The sequence below is a fragment of the Carcharhinus amblyrhynchos genome, chromosome 23 (assembly GCF_965287045.1).
Source record: "Carcharhinus amblyrhynchos chromosome 23, sCarAmb.v2.hapA, whole genome shotgun sequence".
Lineage (NCBI taxonomy): Eukaryota > Metazoa > Chordata > Chondrichthyes > Carcharhiniformes > Carcharhinidae > Carcharhinus > Carcharhinus amblyrhynchos.
This window is the reverse complement of record NC_137346.1, coordinates 6577797-6595218: the sequence shown is the minus strand read 5'-3', so window position 1 is coordinate 6595218 and position 17422 is coordinate 6577797. Positions and strand designations below refer to the sequence as shown.

The 17422-nt window shown below is 39.0% G+C and overlaps 1 protein-coding gene across 8 annotated transcripts in view; it reads left to right on the top strand.

The window, feature by feature from the left end:
* Nucleotides 1-17422, top strand: part of vmp1 (vacuole membrane protein 1) — a 172862-nt gene that overhangs the window by 69954 nt on the left and 85486 nt on the right. The gene's annotated exons all lie outside the window — the stretch shown is intronic.

Sequence of the window (17422 nt, the reverse complement as noted above, 5' to 3'; positions counted from 1 at the left end):
AAGCAAGTCTCTTAACATCTGAAGAGCCAATCTGAGGTGGTGATGTGTCTCGTCATCGGAACCATTCAGATCTCTATCCAAAATGTTAATCTTTGTTTTCTTCTTTCTGATGCTATAATAGTTACTCACGTTATAAAACAGGATATATTCTCACTTGGCATGAGCAATGGAATAGATGTTTGTTTGAATATTTAATGTTTCGGATGAAACTTTAATGGAACATTTTTATTAATATTTAACTACGCTTGATAAGTAAACAAAATATGATTGTCAATTATTCTTGTCCAATAGAAATCATTAATTAGCTATATGTGTGTCTACGGTGGTACCATTTCAGTTGTTCTAGTTTCACTGTAAACCACCACACGTACAATCACACAATACGGGTTAATGTGCTACACGTGTATGTTTACTTAACAAACATTACCACCATTCAGTAACCAAGGAAGCAAAACACTTACTCAGAACAAGAAGTACTTGCACACTTTGCTTTTCATCGTACCGCTTTACCAGCAAATGCACAAAAACGCTTCAAATTCACATGCTATGCCGTGCAGACAGGCGTATTGTGGTCACACTGAAATTTGTTAATTAAAAATACAATAATCCACATCTGTTACCAATTCGCCATGTGCTATGCTGCTTAAACAGAAATAGCTACTACATCCCTAAGAACCCTTTATGTAAAATAAAAAGTACGCTAGAGTTCTGCTATGAAGCTAGGGATAGTGGGAGGTGGTTTCACTGCTGTGACTGTCCACACAGTCTCAACTCTGCTTTTCTGAAGATTCTGAGCTGGACTGTGAGGGAAAGGTAGTTGAGTGGCATTAGGCGAATTTCTCCTTCAGTGGGCCAGCGCAACAGATTAGGCCAAATGGGCGTCTCCTATGTCGTGACCATTCGATGATTCTAAGAGGTCAAAACTCTACACCAAAACCAGTGTGCTGAGGAGAGAGAAACTCCTTTCATAAGGCTGCCAAGAACAGCTCTGAACAGGTGTTTTTCATGCAAGGATGTTTGACTAGATTTCTTCTTCAGATTTGTTAAAAGACTGAACATTGCGTAGGCTAATTCTCCAAATGGAACTGAAATATGCAAGGGTGGTAGTTTTGGGTGATACTAGGGTGCTGTTTTATCATTACATGTCATGCGGCGTGTCGTGACTAGGAACTGGCCTTGTGCCAATGGCTTGTTTGCACTGAAGTCAGGAGGATGGGAATTTACCGTTTCTGCAGGGTAACCCAAATGCAAGTAGCTGACAAGATCATTTTCAACATTACAAAATTGAGACCACCAACTGTGGAATTGAGATTTTTTTGCTCCTCCGGTTTGGTTTGGTATTGATATTTAATAGACACTAATTAGGTATGGCTGTGATGAAAGCTGAAGTGTGTGCATGCAGCAGGTTCAGATTTCACCAGTGGCTGCTTTATCTTGCGGTGAAATGGAGTGCTGAAGTAATAGCTTTGTGGAGGTAGACATTCTGGTTGTATTCTCCCACTCTCTGAAGCGCTCAATTTCTCATGCTTCCTCCAAATTTGAAATTGTATTAGCTCAGGCAAATGACCATTAACATTCTGAAATTACTTTGCAGATGAGTTTGTGCGAGGTTTTACAATAATGGGACAACTGTCCTATGGTCAATATTGAGTATTTAAGTAGTGAATTAAAATGAATCATTCATTTAGTTCAAAACCAAAAGTTTAAATTTTTAATTAAAATTTCATCTTGTTGCAAAATCACAGTGCTTGCTTACTCGGTGTTTGGACCTTGAGAACAGCAATTGTCTTCAAAACATGCTGGAATTGAAGTTCTCTTCCAGCAAGTTTAATTTGATACGATTGGTGCACTTGAATGGGAAGTCGCATTTTTTTCTCCTTGCTTGCTTCAGGTCACTGCCTGCTTTCTCTACACTCTAGCTATGACTGTAACGTTATATTCTGCGCCCACTCCTTTCCTTCTCCCCTGTGTACACTATGAACAGTGTGTTTTGACTCAATAGCGCAAGAAGCAATACTTTTTACACTATCCCAATCCATGTGACAATAATAAAACAAAGCAAATGTTTTCCTACTGTCCTTCAGTGAAATCCTGAAGCATTTGCGTTAGATTTCAGTTGCTCTTGGAACATACGAGTGTTTGGAAGCCCCACTTCAAAGTGCTTTCACTAAAATATCAAGAGATGGATTTAAACATGCCAATGATTGGGGGAGGAGAGGATATCTGAAGATTGCGAGCAGCCTAATGCTTGTTTTATTCTGTGTGTGATATTTTTCGGTGCCCCTTTTAAAAAGACTCTTATTGCAAATATCATTTAGTTACATATTTAAACATGCCAATGATTGGGGGAGGAGAGGATATCTGAAGATTGCGAGCAGCCTAATGCTTGTTTTATTCTGTGTGTGATATTTTTCGGTGCCCCTTTTAAAAAGACTCTTATTGCAAATATCATTTAGTTACATATTGGAACTTGTTACATTTGGGGAGGTAGTAATAATGTCACTGGTCTAATAATCCAGAGGCCCAGGCTACCAAACTGGGGACATGGCTTCAAATTCCAACATGGCATAAATGGTTCATTCATTGAGCTTTACTCTGGTTATACCAACTCTTGAGGCTGATCCTAAAGAAAAATGATGGCATTAATGTATGCTACTCGGTTGCTTATTATGCCATGACTTACGAACTTTGGTGTGAACTATGCTTGAAATCCTAGATGTTATAAGCTTTGTGAATATTGGTGCTGCTGTATTAACAGCCATTGGTGGCTTAGAAACTGGGATCAGGTTTAAAACACATCCTTGTTCAGTGGTAGGGAGCACATAATGTTCATGGACTTGTCTGTTTTTCATTTGTATGTGTGGAATTTAAAGGAAAAATCACCTTCAGAGTAGGATTTGTAACAATCATGCCCTTGGTCAGTAATTAATATGTATTGAGCATACAGAAAATTAAAAGTAGAATTGTGTACCTCCAGTTTGAATGAATGCACGCATGCATGCACGTACTCACAGATGTGCTAATATAACATTTGGACAAGTAGAAGATGCAGACTCCAATATCTACCTTAGTTCTTAGGAGCCCATGTCATTGCCTTTATTTAGTATCACACTGTAGCCAACTGACATAACTGGCTCTATCCCTTTTTGTTAGCCTCCATTTTATTTCTTTGCTTTCTGTGAACCACCTCGGGAAGTTTTCCTGTGTTAAACAGGGTATGTATGTGATTATTTCTGAGTTTTGACTATGCCAAGTACATTAAAATTCATAAGAGATTGAGCAATGCATTCCCTCCTCTGCCTTGTTAAAATAATTCAATCCTGGACATCTATGGAATAACATTAATTTCACTACACAATTCCCATTACAGATTAGTATCCTGCCATGACAAGTTATGGAAATCTTTGTGTCAGGAAACCATTTTCATTTGCTCTTGGGTTGGGGCAGTTCTGAGCACTCTTAACTGGGAATGTTTCCGTTTGGGATGGAAAGCCAGGCCTCCCCTCTCCAAGCTGGGCAGGTTTCAAACCCGGGTCCCACAGATATTCTATTCCATTGTATCACCCAGCTTCAAGCTTAGCTACCATTGAAGTTTCTAGAATATAAAGTTTCTTATTGTTCCCTGGAATGAGGGAATCTCCTGTGCATATGAAAACGTGTGGTTTTACAAATGAGTATATGAAAGGAAACCAGCATTTGGGTCTTAAAAGTGTTCTTGTATGTACTTTATGCTTAAGGTGAGAGACACTTTCCCCTTCAATACCCAGTGTTAGCAAAAAGACCAAGGAGGAGAATATGCTTTGCACTCTAACAGTCTTAATAGAGAGCATTTGATCCACCTACACACAGTCTTCCCTTGATGCATTTCTTATAACTAAATTTCTCTTGTCAGCAAGAACCTGTCTAGTTCCCCCTTAAAACTTATAAAGGTTTCTTTTTCACCCCACCCCGCTGCCAATAATCTCTTCTAAAGCCTGACTGCTCCTCTTATTAACAAGCTTCCTCCTCCATTTTCTTTTGTTCTTAATTTGTAAATATGACTGACCTGTTGTGGTTGAATTTGGTACATGGCAGGAGAGCTTACTTTAGCTCAATATTGTTTATCTCTCTAATGCTATTACACTCCCAATCGAACATGCAGATGAATTTTGAATACTCCTTTATTCTGCCTGATGGATTTTTCAGTGTTAAGCCTACTCTTAACTCATCCCTTTCACGTTTGCAATCCTTTTTGTCGAAATGTCTCAGTTGCACGAATACCCTTTCTCTAGTGTGATTTTTCAATCTTGTGAAGAAGTTCTTCCCTATACCAGTTTCAAATTTATATTTTCTGTAAACTTTTTATCATCCTGCTGGTTTGTTTTCTTTGAAGCAATATGCTGTATTTTTCTAAGCAGCTTAGTATGTTATATTCCACTAAGTCTTCCCACCTCCACTGCCACTCAATTCTTTTCTGCAAAGCTCAGGTTTCCTTAATCCCACTCATAACTCATCCCTTTTACACTTGGAATCTTTTTTGTTGAAGTCTTTCATGTGCATTTGCATCCTTTTTCTAGTGTGCTGGCCAGAATTGAATACAATACACCAAGAGTGGTTTGGCCAATGCATTGTAAAGTATTAGTGTAATTTCTGAATCACAGAATTGCCATGATGTAGAAGGAGGCCATTTAGCTCATTGTGACTGCATTGGCACTTTGAAAGGGCAATATGACTTGGTGCCATTCTTTTGCTTTTCCCCATAAGGCTGAATTTTTTTTTGTCAAATAATCATCTAATGGCCTCTTGACCTGCCTCCACCACACTTCCAGACAGCGCATTCTGAAGTTTTTTCCTCAAATTGCATTTGCTTCTTTTGAAAATCACTTGAATTCTGCGGCCTCTCATTCTCCATCTTTTTCGGACCAGGAATAATTTCTCTCTATCTACTCTTCCCAGCTTCCTCATGATTTTTGAACACTTCTATCAAACCTTCTTTTCTCCAAGGACAACAGTCCCAAGCCATTCCAATCTACCCTCATAACTGAAATTTCTCATTCCAAATCATTCTTGTAAATCGATTCTGCTCTCTCTCAAATGCTTTCATTCCCTTCCTTTATGTGGTGCTTAGAACTGTACACAAATCTTCAGCTGAAGTCTAGCTAGAATAAGTTAAGCATAACTTCATTGCTCTTGTACTCTCTGACCCAATTAATTAAGCACAGGGTTTTGTCTGCATTGTTAACTGCTGTCTCCATCTGTCCTGCCACCTTCAATGATCTGCACATTTACCCAGATCTTTGTTCCTGTATCCCCTTAAGAATTGTGCCCGTATTTCATATTGTCTGTCCAAGTTCTACTGGTTCTCTGAACTTCGTTTGTCACCTACTTGCCCATTCCTCCAAATTGTGTATGTCCTTCTGAAGTTCTACACTACCCCCCTCACAATTTACAATGTTCCAAGTCTAATGTCATCTGAAAATTCTGAAATTGTTCCCTGCGTATCAAGACCATGAATTTTATATCAGGAAATGCAAGGGTCCCAATAGTGATCTGAGGAACTTCATCAAAAAATTCTTTCCAGCCTGAGAAATATCCATTAACTATTAGAATCCTAGAGTCACAGAATCCCTGTAGTGTAGAAGGAGGCCATTTGGCCCATCGAGTCTGTGCTGACTCACTAACAGACCACATATTTAATTTGCTAATCTACTTAACCCACACTAAGGGGCAATTTAGCATGGGACTAGTCACCCTAACTTGCACATCTTTGGACTTTGGGAGGAAAGCGGAGCACCTAGAGGAACCCACACAGATATGGGAGCAACATGCAAACTCCACACGGTAACCCAAGGATGGAATTGAACCCAGGTTCCCGGCACTGCGAGGCAACAGTGCTACCCACTCTGCTGTCCACTATTGCACACAGTTTTCTATTACTCAGCCAATTTTGTATCCACATTTCTAATGTCCCTTTTTATTCCATGAGCTATAGCTTTCCTCACAATTTTATTGTGCAGCGCTGTATCAAATGCCTTTTGGAAGACTTGTATTCCATTATTCTGTCTATATACCCAGCCTTTTACTTGTTTCATTACTTTCAGATTCTCTTAAGTTGTCTTGTGTTGGTTTTCTGAAACTTAGTTCATCCCAGAGTTTTCCAAACAGTATGTTACATTTGTTTGGTATAATATGTATCTGACATTTGCTGATTTGGTTGCAAACTTCTGCAAATCTTGAGCTTCTCTTTTCATCCTTCCACAATTTTTTAAATATTATACTGTTATTGAAGATTTTTCATTTTTTTAACAAATGACCCCACAAACTTTCAAAGATTAGTGCAGTACAGCAAGATCATTTCAAACAAATATATATAGGAAGAGGCAGGAAATACCAATGCATTTGGTTTGGATTATTCATTTTATCCAAAGTCTCCCGTCATACAAGTAATAAAAGGATATATTGAAAGATGGGGGGAAAATCAAGATTACAGGATACAGACACAATTGGTTCAGTGGTGAACACCCAATCTCAAGGATAATGGCGACAGAGCTGCCGAACTTATGGAAAACAAATTTTCAAAGAAGTTACTGCTGTTGCTATTCAACCATAAAGTATATAAGATGGTAGCACAGGCAAAATGGTGGTTTAACCACCAAGGATTTTCACAGTGCAGTTAGCATGCACTGAAGGATACTTTCCACCATGGAGCGCCAACAATACAATATGTCTTTTCCCAGGATATACAGTCTGTCTGTACCATAATGGAGTTAATTGGAGAGTGTATAACCTAAAACAACTGAAATACCAAAAAAAGTAAGTCCGTAAGTTCAAGGGGGGTTTTCCTCACCTGCTGTGAACACTCATAGTACCCTACGCACTACCTCCATGTTAAACCACTTGCCGACCTCCCTGCAAAGGCGCAACTCAATTTTACCGTAATTGTGGTATAGGAAAGGTGAAAAAGTCCACCACTACTTATGCCAGGATTAAAAGATATAAAGACAGATAAAAATCAGAGGCCTAGTAAGTGGATTTCTCTGGGTTCACAGGATATCTGCATAACAAACAAAAATTTGTCGTCATGCTCGCTCACAGGATTGCCCCAATCAATGTGATAAAACACGTAACAGGATCAAGTAACAGATGAAATTACAGGGGAGACATTCAAGGATTAACAAAGACTAATCTAAACAGGATAATCTGTGAAATTCACCTCCTAGCTCAGTTACGGGATTGCCCCTTTCAATATGAAAAAGGCACAGTGTAGGATCAATGCAAGGATATAATTATGAGGTTACAATCCAGGATTAACGAATCTTGAGATTTGCAGGAAAACAGGTGACAAAACACCTTTGTGCTTACATATCATAAATCTTGTCAGGATAAGAGATTATATTACAAAATCAGGAGTATAATCACAAGAGAACAAAATTCAGGATTGATGATAATATAACAATCCATGGAGATTGACAAGGCCAGAGCCATGACGGTATCGTTGCGCAACATACAGAATCCATCTAGAGTTTGACCAAAACCTTAGTACTTCTGTCATGTCGTTGTCATGATGCCCTGGTAAAGAGAAACCTGGGACTGGATAAAATGCGTCCTGTCCAGCCACCTCCAACCTTTCTCAATGAATACCAAGCACAAGTCAACGTAACGTAAGTGGTGGGAGTCTTCAACCAACCTCCGGCTTCAAGACCAGATACAGTCTGCTCCATCAAACTTAAGGCCCAGCTTTCAAATCAAGATTGTGAAAGCATGGCAGACAATTCTCAAATTTGGCTGGGAATTCATTCTCACTTAGCGCCCCTCCAGAGACTGGGTGCATGGCCCCATCTCTCTGAATCAACCCAGGCTTGCAAAGACTGAAGTTGAGCCACAACCAGGGGGTCTCAACAGACAGAATTATCTTCTCTGCTTCATCCATTCTCTTTAAGATATCTCACAGTTCTTCAATGTGAGCACCAATAATTTGTGCCGGGGAGCCAAGACCATCATCCACAACTTCGCTCACAATGGCAGCCATCACCTCAAGGCCAACAGCATTGCTGAAGAGTAGACTTGCTCACAAGCAAAACCGTCACTGTGAACAGGGCCCCACCCTGATCATATCCGACCACCTCAATCAAACGAGGGTTTTCATGACTTCGCTCTGCTCACTCTCATTAAGATTTAGCCAGAATCTTCCAGGAACATAGCACAGATCATATACATCAGGATCAAATAATTGAGAGAATAAAGCTAACATTCGAAGTCCGAAAGAATGTTAATGAGCGGGTGGGTTTTTTCGACAATTAACAATGGTTTCATGGAAATCAATTACACTTATAATTGCAGATTTTTATTGAATTTCATCATCTGCTGTGATGGGATTCGAACCCTTGTCCTTGAAGCATCACCCTGGGGGTCTGGAATACTAGTCCAGTGATAATACTGCTATGCCACCACCTCAGCATGGAATTTTGTGGAAGTCTCAAAAATATGTTTTGTTTTGTACTTTACTAAGGAAAACATGGACCATTGTAGAGAATTAATTTTCACGTATGAAAGATGCATTTGAAAAAGAAATAGGTGAATAATGAGAACACTGGAATGTCACTCAAAGCATGTTCAGCGCATGAAAGAATGGAAATATTTAAATCATGAACTTGTAGAAACAAGTTCAACAAAAAATGATCTTCAATTATAACATGACAAACTTCAAGTATCACAGGGAACAGGAGAAGGAATTGCTGATTAATCAGGACAATTGTTTGAAAGCAGACTTAACAAAGAAGGGACTACAAACGTTTCACTTTTTGAAAAGAAAGTCCTTGAATTCCCTCAAAGCTGCTCCAACTCTTTGTCTCTGCACAACTTCCAGAACTTTAATTTTGTCTCCTGAGATTCTATTCCCCTAGATTTCCAAGCCTGCGCTGCAGTTTCAGCTTGCATAATTTCAGCTCAATAACTGGCTAGACATACTGGATTGGCACTGTCACTGGATTGCACTACGCTCCAATCTCCCCAGCTACACCAAGCTATAAATGGTTCCCAAGACTGTTTCTGAGCCCTAGCCCTTTCCAGCATAAAGCCAGTGGCCTTCTGCCAGCTTTTCAGCTCCCTAGGACTTCCGATCCCTAATTGCACTGAGCTATCAAATGGCTCCTGGGAATTCTCCTGTGCCTCAACTATATAGAGAAAGCTAACAGTAACACTTCAGCAGTCATGAGCCTGCTAACAGTAGCACCTTTTTGGTATGGCCTTTCCACTGCTGCAGGAGACTGACTTCCCCAGCAAAAATACCAATAAATTGAAACCCTAGAACTTTAAGTTCAGCCACTTCCATGATACAGCCTTCCAAAGTCCAGTGAATGCTTTCAAATAAAGTGTAACTTCAGCTCCCCAAACAAAGCCGCTTTCTGGGCTACATTTCTATGCAAGCAATGTTGACACCTTGGGTGGGATATTCCAACAGCACTCACCCCAAGACCGGAAAAGCCTGCCCAAGGTCAATGGACCTTTGTGTGGTCCGCCCCGCCTGCTATGATTCCTGTGGCAGGCAGGACAGGAAAATTATGTCCCTTGTCTCCAATTCTCCAATTAAGTAAGCTCACCTGTTTTATCATGTCCTGTTAGCTGTTAACCCTTTAAGTCAATATGGCCATAACCATTTTAAGTGAAATAGTCTTAAAGCTGCTTTGGTTGCATTTATCCCATTTTCTACTGTTAACGTTAACCTTTCCAAAGTTAAAAATTACCTCCTAAAGCATTGCCGTAAACAAGGTATTTATAACATTAGCAAAATATAGAATAAGCTCCTTCTACTCTCTGATGGCGGCAATTCTTCCAGTCCGCTGTGCCACTTGAGGAGCGAGGCGTACCAGGAGACGTCACAGGGGGCCATTTCACGGGCTTTCTGCTATGCACAAATGCCTCCACGCATCTCTGGAACCAAGTTTTTTTTTTAGCGTAATCAGCTCTGCACTGGAAATAGGTGCCACAGAGCTTAGTACAATATGGAAATCACAATTTCCACCCCTTAGCGGGCCTGGGACTGAAGTTTTTGGGTACCCCAGCATGTTCCCCCGCACCTGGTTTAATCGTGCTCCCACTGTCGAGAAACAGGTGGCTGAACCCCGCTGGAGGGAAGAGAATTGAATGAATGCGTTACATCTTGCAGTTTTCCATTGTGCATGGACCTTTCCAGAGTACAGAATTTTGGAAAGCATAACAAATAATGCATCTGCTATCTCTGCAGCCGCACCTTTAAGATTGTAGTATGCTAGCCATTAGGTCTGAGGGACCTGTCATCCTGTGGCCCCAATTGTTTTCCCATGTGTAGTGTTGCCCTTGCTGTCAGACTGCATCTCTAGCAACTTGCTACACAACACACTTTTAAATCTTTTTAGGTGTAAGAACAAGTCAACTAAAGGCTAATGTTATTCGATGTCTGGCTATAGGTACAGCAAAATCTGACTCTTAAATTAGGCCAACAAATTCTATTATGATATGTGATTTATGCTGCTTAATGGGAGCACTGATTTAAACTTTACTTTTTTGTTATTGATTAGTGTCACAAATAGGCTTACATTAACATTGCAATGAAGTTACTGTGAAAATCATCTTTTCTGGTATGATATACCAGTATCATTTACTGGTATATAAATGATCAATGAGACTGACAGACAAAGATCAAAATCACAGGTATACCTTACTTGAGACCATTATAGCTGGTCTATTGAAAATGCCTCATCCCATTATTCCAAATTACATTCAAATCCAGGTTCATCCCATTGCATTTTTAGTGCTCTAAGGGTAGTATTTTTTAAGAGCTGGGTTAAGGCTTTTCATAAAAATGACTTTTTTGCAAATGTTAACTTTTTTTTAATATCAACAGCTGCAAATGAGCCCACTGTGTGGGACTGATATCATGAAACCCAGATGTGAACCTGTTAAGACGGTTGTCTCGATACTTATTTGAATACTTCACTCAGACACATTCATTTAAAAAAAACTTTGTTGCCCATCACATCATTACAATAAAATGGAGACATAATTGAGACTGGTTTCTGGTCCATGATTGAGAGTTATTTTGTTGAGTTTTAGTCTAGTTCAATTGTGGTTGGTACTTTATCTCTAGTTAGATTAATCTTTCTGTTCTCAGTTGGCTGGGTGGGTGCTGTTCTCTGCAGCTGTAGAAATTTGTTGACCACAGGAATATGTACAGAATGAGTCACGGTATGTGGGAAGAGGGGCCTAATACTCATTGCAGAAGAGCAGTTACAGTCCATTTGTTTTTTTAAGTTCCTTTCCCCAATTTCCCTTGAAGCTGCAATTGTTCTCTTTCCTTTATGGTCCACCTCTCGAAAGAATGAAATGGTTCTTCCTGAAGTCTGGAAAGTCTCTTTTTTAATTCAAACTTTTGAGGTTTCTTTGTAAAAAAAAAGGCCAACTCAGCTTGCAATAAAGTTCGACAAGCATGGAAGTGTGTTGAAGACCATGATGGGGAATTTTGTAAATCGCGATGACAGCTGAAGTATTTTCCCTTTGTAATCTGCTTTTGACTCTTCGCAGTACTATGGCACATGAGCTCTCAATTTGAGATACATCTCCAACATGTTATAAAATATTTGAAATTTTCAGTGAGAAATCTGATGTCTTTCAGATGAGTAGCAGTTTTGTTCATCAAAGGTTATGGCTGTCTATGATTAAAAATAAAGTTTGAGTTTTGGTGAAATTGCAAAGCTGACAAATTGTTTGGGTCTGAAGTTGTATTCAAGAAATTTCCCACTGGAGTCTTCAGTACACGTCCATGCTTGCCTAACTTTATTACAACCAGAGTTGGATTTTTTACAGAGGGTAAAGCTCAAAAGTTTGAGTTTTATTAAAAAAATCCAGACTCTTTGAAGAGCCATTTCGCCCTTCTGGGAGGTGGAACGTGGAGGACAAGAACAATTGTAGCTTTAGGGAAATTGGGGAAGGCAACATCCTCTATCAGAAAGACAGAAGAATGAAGAAAATTAGTGACTAATGGATAGGAGTGGGAGAAGAAACATAAAATAAAATACTGATTTCAGCACATCCATTTCATTCTAACTCATGGACCCAAAGCCCTTGGATTGCTCAATCATTGAAATTCACAAACAATGGAATAGATCATGTGGCGTTTGTCATGCACTTTTGTTTTGTGAAATTGGATCCTCTCGAGTACTTTTGGTCTTCCCTTCCAGCAGCCTCCTCAACTCTACTCCAGTTTAAGTGAAGAAACCCAGATGTTGAAAGAATTGTTTTTAAAAGAAATGAAAAATATAGTGATACAATTTCTGTCAAACTGCAAAATAGTTGAGCGTTTAAACCCTGAATACTGTGTTGTGAACGGAGTTAAGCTCCTGCCAATGACTTGATGGTAAACCACAAAACATGTGGCTTGTTTTGTTTATAATGTTTCCATAGTGCAAATATAAGAGAAATATGATTGTCCATCTGTTATAAGTTAGAGTCGACTGCCTCTTGCGTGTACTTCATTTATATCCAAGGATTAGTGGGCTCTTGAGCCAATTTTGTAACAATTGAATGTGGTATGCTAGCTGTTTTCACTTTGATCTGTTGAAGAAATTACCAAGGGGTCAACGGTGCTGGTAATCTTGGATTCAGGATCACCAACTCTTGATATATTTCACAATGAACTACTATAAGCTTTTAGAAATTGCCTCTGGTGCTGTGCAAATTTACTTCAGAGGAACCTGATAATGTGCTACCCTAAAAATGTTGGCTGGGACTTGCAAGGATTTGAGTCTCGTGTTTCAAACCTTAATATTTTGCAAGAAGCTGTGAATGATTTTCAGTCTGAAGTTTGGTGCCCTTTATTTCTGTTCTGTCAAATCTAACCTGTTGAGTGGTACTAATGTGACTGTGTGTTCATAAACGTTAAGCAAAGACTTTGAACAGGAGAAACAAATAAACTTTTTTTTGATAAGTTGCTCATCAAATAATAATAGAATACAGGGAGACATTGTTAAACTTGGAATTGGTCTGAATGAATTTCAACATAAATGTGAAGTGGTATGTTTTCATATGGCAAATAAGCAAAACACATATTACTTGGATAATATTCTAAGAGGCTAGAGGAAAAAAATCACTAAAAGTAGGCCTTTTTCTTAAAAAAAAACAAGCCATGCACTCAGGGCTGGATTTTTGCAACATTTGGAGAGCCTCTCTCGTTGTGAAAATGACAGAAGAGGCACAAATCTCGAAGTCCTGAGCACATTACCCACCAGTTTTGTGGAGGCAAGAATGAGCCAATGCATAATATGTGGAGGCAAATACCACCACCACCAACACCCCCCCCCACCCCCCCAAAAAGAAAATCAGCAGCTGTATAGATTCAAGTATGATTTTGGTGTCTGAGATGTCTGAAACCAAATGAGTACAGATTTGATCTGATAAAAGCAAGTCTGAATTTTGTAGATCTGTTTGAATAGCCACGGTATCCTTTTGGAGATGTGAGCTATCCTTTCAGGTACGGTGCTGAGCACCTTTGGACGCAGTCAGATGACCTTTGGAATTGCTATAGGTAGGTATGAATAAGTGTAAAAAAAAAAGTGTACAACTTCATTGGAGCTGTCAAAAACAATTGTCAAAAGCGTCAAGATGAATTGCAAAGGGGAGTTGTCAAAACCAGCTCTCAAAAATGTTGAGATGAAGCTGTTAAGGCATTTTAAACTCCTGCCCTTTTAACTTTTTGAATAAAACTGTTTGGATTCTTAAAGAAAATTATTGTTTTATATGGCATTTCACTTCATTTATTGATATGAGCCTTGGGGTTACCATTAATGGATTAGTGCTATATGACTGATTTCATAGCTGTCTATTATACAATTTAGTACCTGTCATTTCATTATTTGATTGTGTTTAGGAACTCTTTGAAGGGGGGGGCTATGAATTTGAATGCTTGTTTTTATAATTGTGCAATTAAGGGAAATGTTTGCTATAAGGGTTAATATAGTTGAAGGAATGTAAATGTAGTGAATAGATTTTTATGGAGGGGAGTGATTTTTAAAAAAAGTTTGCAATAGGCACTTAGAACTTTACTTAATCTCATCATGAATTCTGAGGTCTTCCCAAGGTGGATACTAGGTAAGTTGGTGTGGTAGGTGTCAGGGCAGATGGTGCTTGTGGGGGCATGGATTGGCATGAGTTGGCACTAAGTTGTCATAAGTGCTATAATGGGGTTGGTGCGAGGTTGGAATGGAGCATATGGCCATGGAAGGGTGGACAAAAGAGCATGGCTGGAATTTCCTGGCCATTCACATTGGCAGGATTTTCTGCTCCCGTTGCAGTGAATGGAGATTTGCCTGAGCGCTAAATTTTCTGTCCTTGCTTGCAGCGGCAGGATGTGAATGGCTGGAAAATTTTGTAAAGGAGTGTCAGTCTAGTTTCGGTGCTCAAGCCCTGAATTGGGTTTGAACTTTGCTTTCTGCATGAAAGACAAAAGTACTAAGCTGTCCCTAACTAATAAGATTGTAAACATTTCGCATTAAAACGGTCTTTTTTTTTGTTGGATGAACAAAAAAGGGGCTATTAGATTCGATATCTGGGACTCAGTTTGTTGGTATAGGTTTCTACAGTTGGTAAAAATAAGAAACTTGTAACACCGATACATTACTGTTCCTTATTACGTATATTGCTTCGGTAGATGATCTATAGTTCTTTTAACAAGCTGCAGTTCACAAGTTTAATAACGTTTTTCCACAGAAACAACTTGTCATGTATAATCTTCAGACTGGTTCCAGACACAAGTATAAGAGCCATGAGTACTTTGGAACTGTCCTTGATGAGAAAGAGAAAAATGTTTGTCTTTTGAAAATTGCCAATAAATGATCTAACAAATCTAAAATGTAAATATTGGTTACATTTATTTTCCAAAAAGGGGGAAAATGTGGACTTCTGCCATTGTGATGACTGGGTTGTCCAGAGGAAAATTTTAAGCCAGGAATTGATGTGGTTGACCACTTTTCGTGTGCTGATGCCTGCCTTCTATAGTAGACAGTTTTGATACTTGGTTGAAGAGACTGGGCAAGAACTAAAATGTTTTAAATACCTTAGAGAGATAAAAATTATTCTAAACCATATACAAAAATTTAATAGGGATTGATAGAGAAGAAAAGTTCTTTAAGTTAAATTGTCTTGCGCTTCATGTAGACCCTATTTTAGAAAGGATATTATTAAACTAGAAAGAGTGCAGAAAAAATTTACTAGGATGCTACTGGGACTTGGTGGTTTGAGTTATGAGGAGTGTAGAAGGCTGAGGGGTGATCTTATAGAGGTCTATAAAATAATGAGGGGCATAGATCAGCTAGATAGTCAATATCTTTTCCCCAAAGTAGGGGAGTCTAAAACTAGAGGGCGTAGGTTTAAGGTGAGAGAGGAGAGATGCAAAAGTGCCTGAGGGGCAATGTTTTCACACAATGGGTGGGGAGTATCTGGAACAAACTGCCAGATGTTGGTAGAGGCGGGTATAACTGTCTTTTGAAAAGCATTTAGACAGCTACGTGGGTATAGTGGTATATGGGCCAAATGCTGGCAATTGGGATTAGCTTAGGGGCTTAAAAAAAAGGATGGTGTGGACATTGGGCTGAAGGGCCTGTTTCCATGCTGTAAATCTCTGACTGTATTCAGATTGAGAACGATTGAACAGATTAGGCTGTGAAATTGGTTCATGCAGAAAAGTGACAGAAGGTGGCTTGCTTTTTTTTAAATCTCCCCATCTCTAGGTATGTGTAGGGAAGTGAGATACATGCAATTATGCCAACTCCATTAAATAATACGACTAAAATAAAGGACTCCCTTTGTGGTTACTGCTTGTGACTGAACATCCAAGATTTTTTTGTTGGACGGGGTGACAATTAAGTTGTCACTTTTGTTTTGGCAGCCCATCTCTGAGCTTCCCCAAAGCCGCTTTAAACACCATCTTTTTAGTCTGAAGTATAATTGCGCAGCTTAGTCACTGTTCAGCATAAAATGAGGAACCAAACTCTAAATTGGAATGACCATATTTATGACAAGCTACTGTATATACACCAAGGACTGGCATAATGTCAGCAATCTATCCAGTACAATTTGAAGGCGTTTTATCCTGAAATTTTGACATTATGCTCTATCACTTTGCATCACTGATGCTAATTGAAACTCAGTGAGAATAGCGAACTGAACTCTGAAGAATGGGTTTTAAAATAACATGTCTTTAATGCAGCCAATCTTGGGAAAACTGGTAGCTTTGTCTTTGGTACTACTGGTTGCATGATACTTGTGTGTTGGGAGTAAGTAGCATTATTACAAATGAAAGCCGGTTATATTCCTTCCAAAAAGTTTTTATAATGGTTTTATGTCTATGCTTAATGCTACATAGTTATAGGCTTATGAAATGCCTTTTTGCAATTTTTATTTTGGCTTGTTTCATTTCAGCTCTGATCTTGTTCAAAAAACTGGAATCCCAGTAGAGCTGAACAATTCACGTGTTGGGGAGTGTTAAAAGTTGATCTCGCGTCACCCGTTCCCTGTTCCCTTTGCTCATGTAGATCATGAATGGAATTGGCTTTCCCAAACTTGACTCAGTTTATTACAGTTTTCTGAAAGAGATTACCAGCACAAACCCCACTATACAGACTTTAGGTAGACAATCAGTATAGTTTTTGAAATGTGTGCATAAAAGGACCAGCATCACTTACAATACTGAATTCAGGCAAAGATGAGAAATCCTTGTTAAGGATAGTATATACACGTAAAGTTTTAGTATTTCTACTAATAACTACTAGGTTTTTGAGTCTTATCTGATAATGTACTAATCAATGCATTTGCAATTTTCAGTTCCCTCAAATGTGTAGCCATTATTTCTGCTTTGCCAACTTGGCAGCATTCCTTCCTTGAGTCAAATGTTCTAGGTACAAGTCTCATTCCAACAACTTGAGCGCATAATCTCAGCTGGGAGGTGTTTTATATATATATATATATACAGATGTCCCATCTGTTGGATGAAGCATACTGAAGTCCCCTTTGCTTATTCAAGTGGCTAAAAGGGATGCCATGGTGTTGTTTTGATGTGGAGACTGTTCTTTGAATATGTTGGCCAACATTCCTATTTTAGCTAATACTGCCAAAGCACATTTTCTAGTTATTCATTTACTATTTGTTCATGGAACACATGCTGAAATTGACTACTTCATAGGCCTAATGATGACTGAAATATCCCCAAAAAATTTGGATGTTCTTAGGATCTAAGATGTGAGATAAGTGGAAGTTTGTTTATTCTTGCTCTTTTACAGCTTCCTCCAAAAGTAGCCATTTAGTCAGTGGTTGCTTTTTAATAAGTACAGTTCAGAGTAATTGCCAAAAAAGGAGAGGGGATTCCCCATATATTGCAGCTCATTTATAACAATGCATTGAGTACAACAAGCCAAGC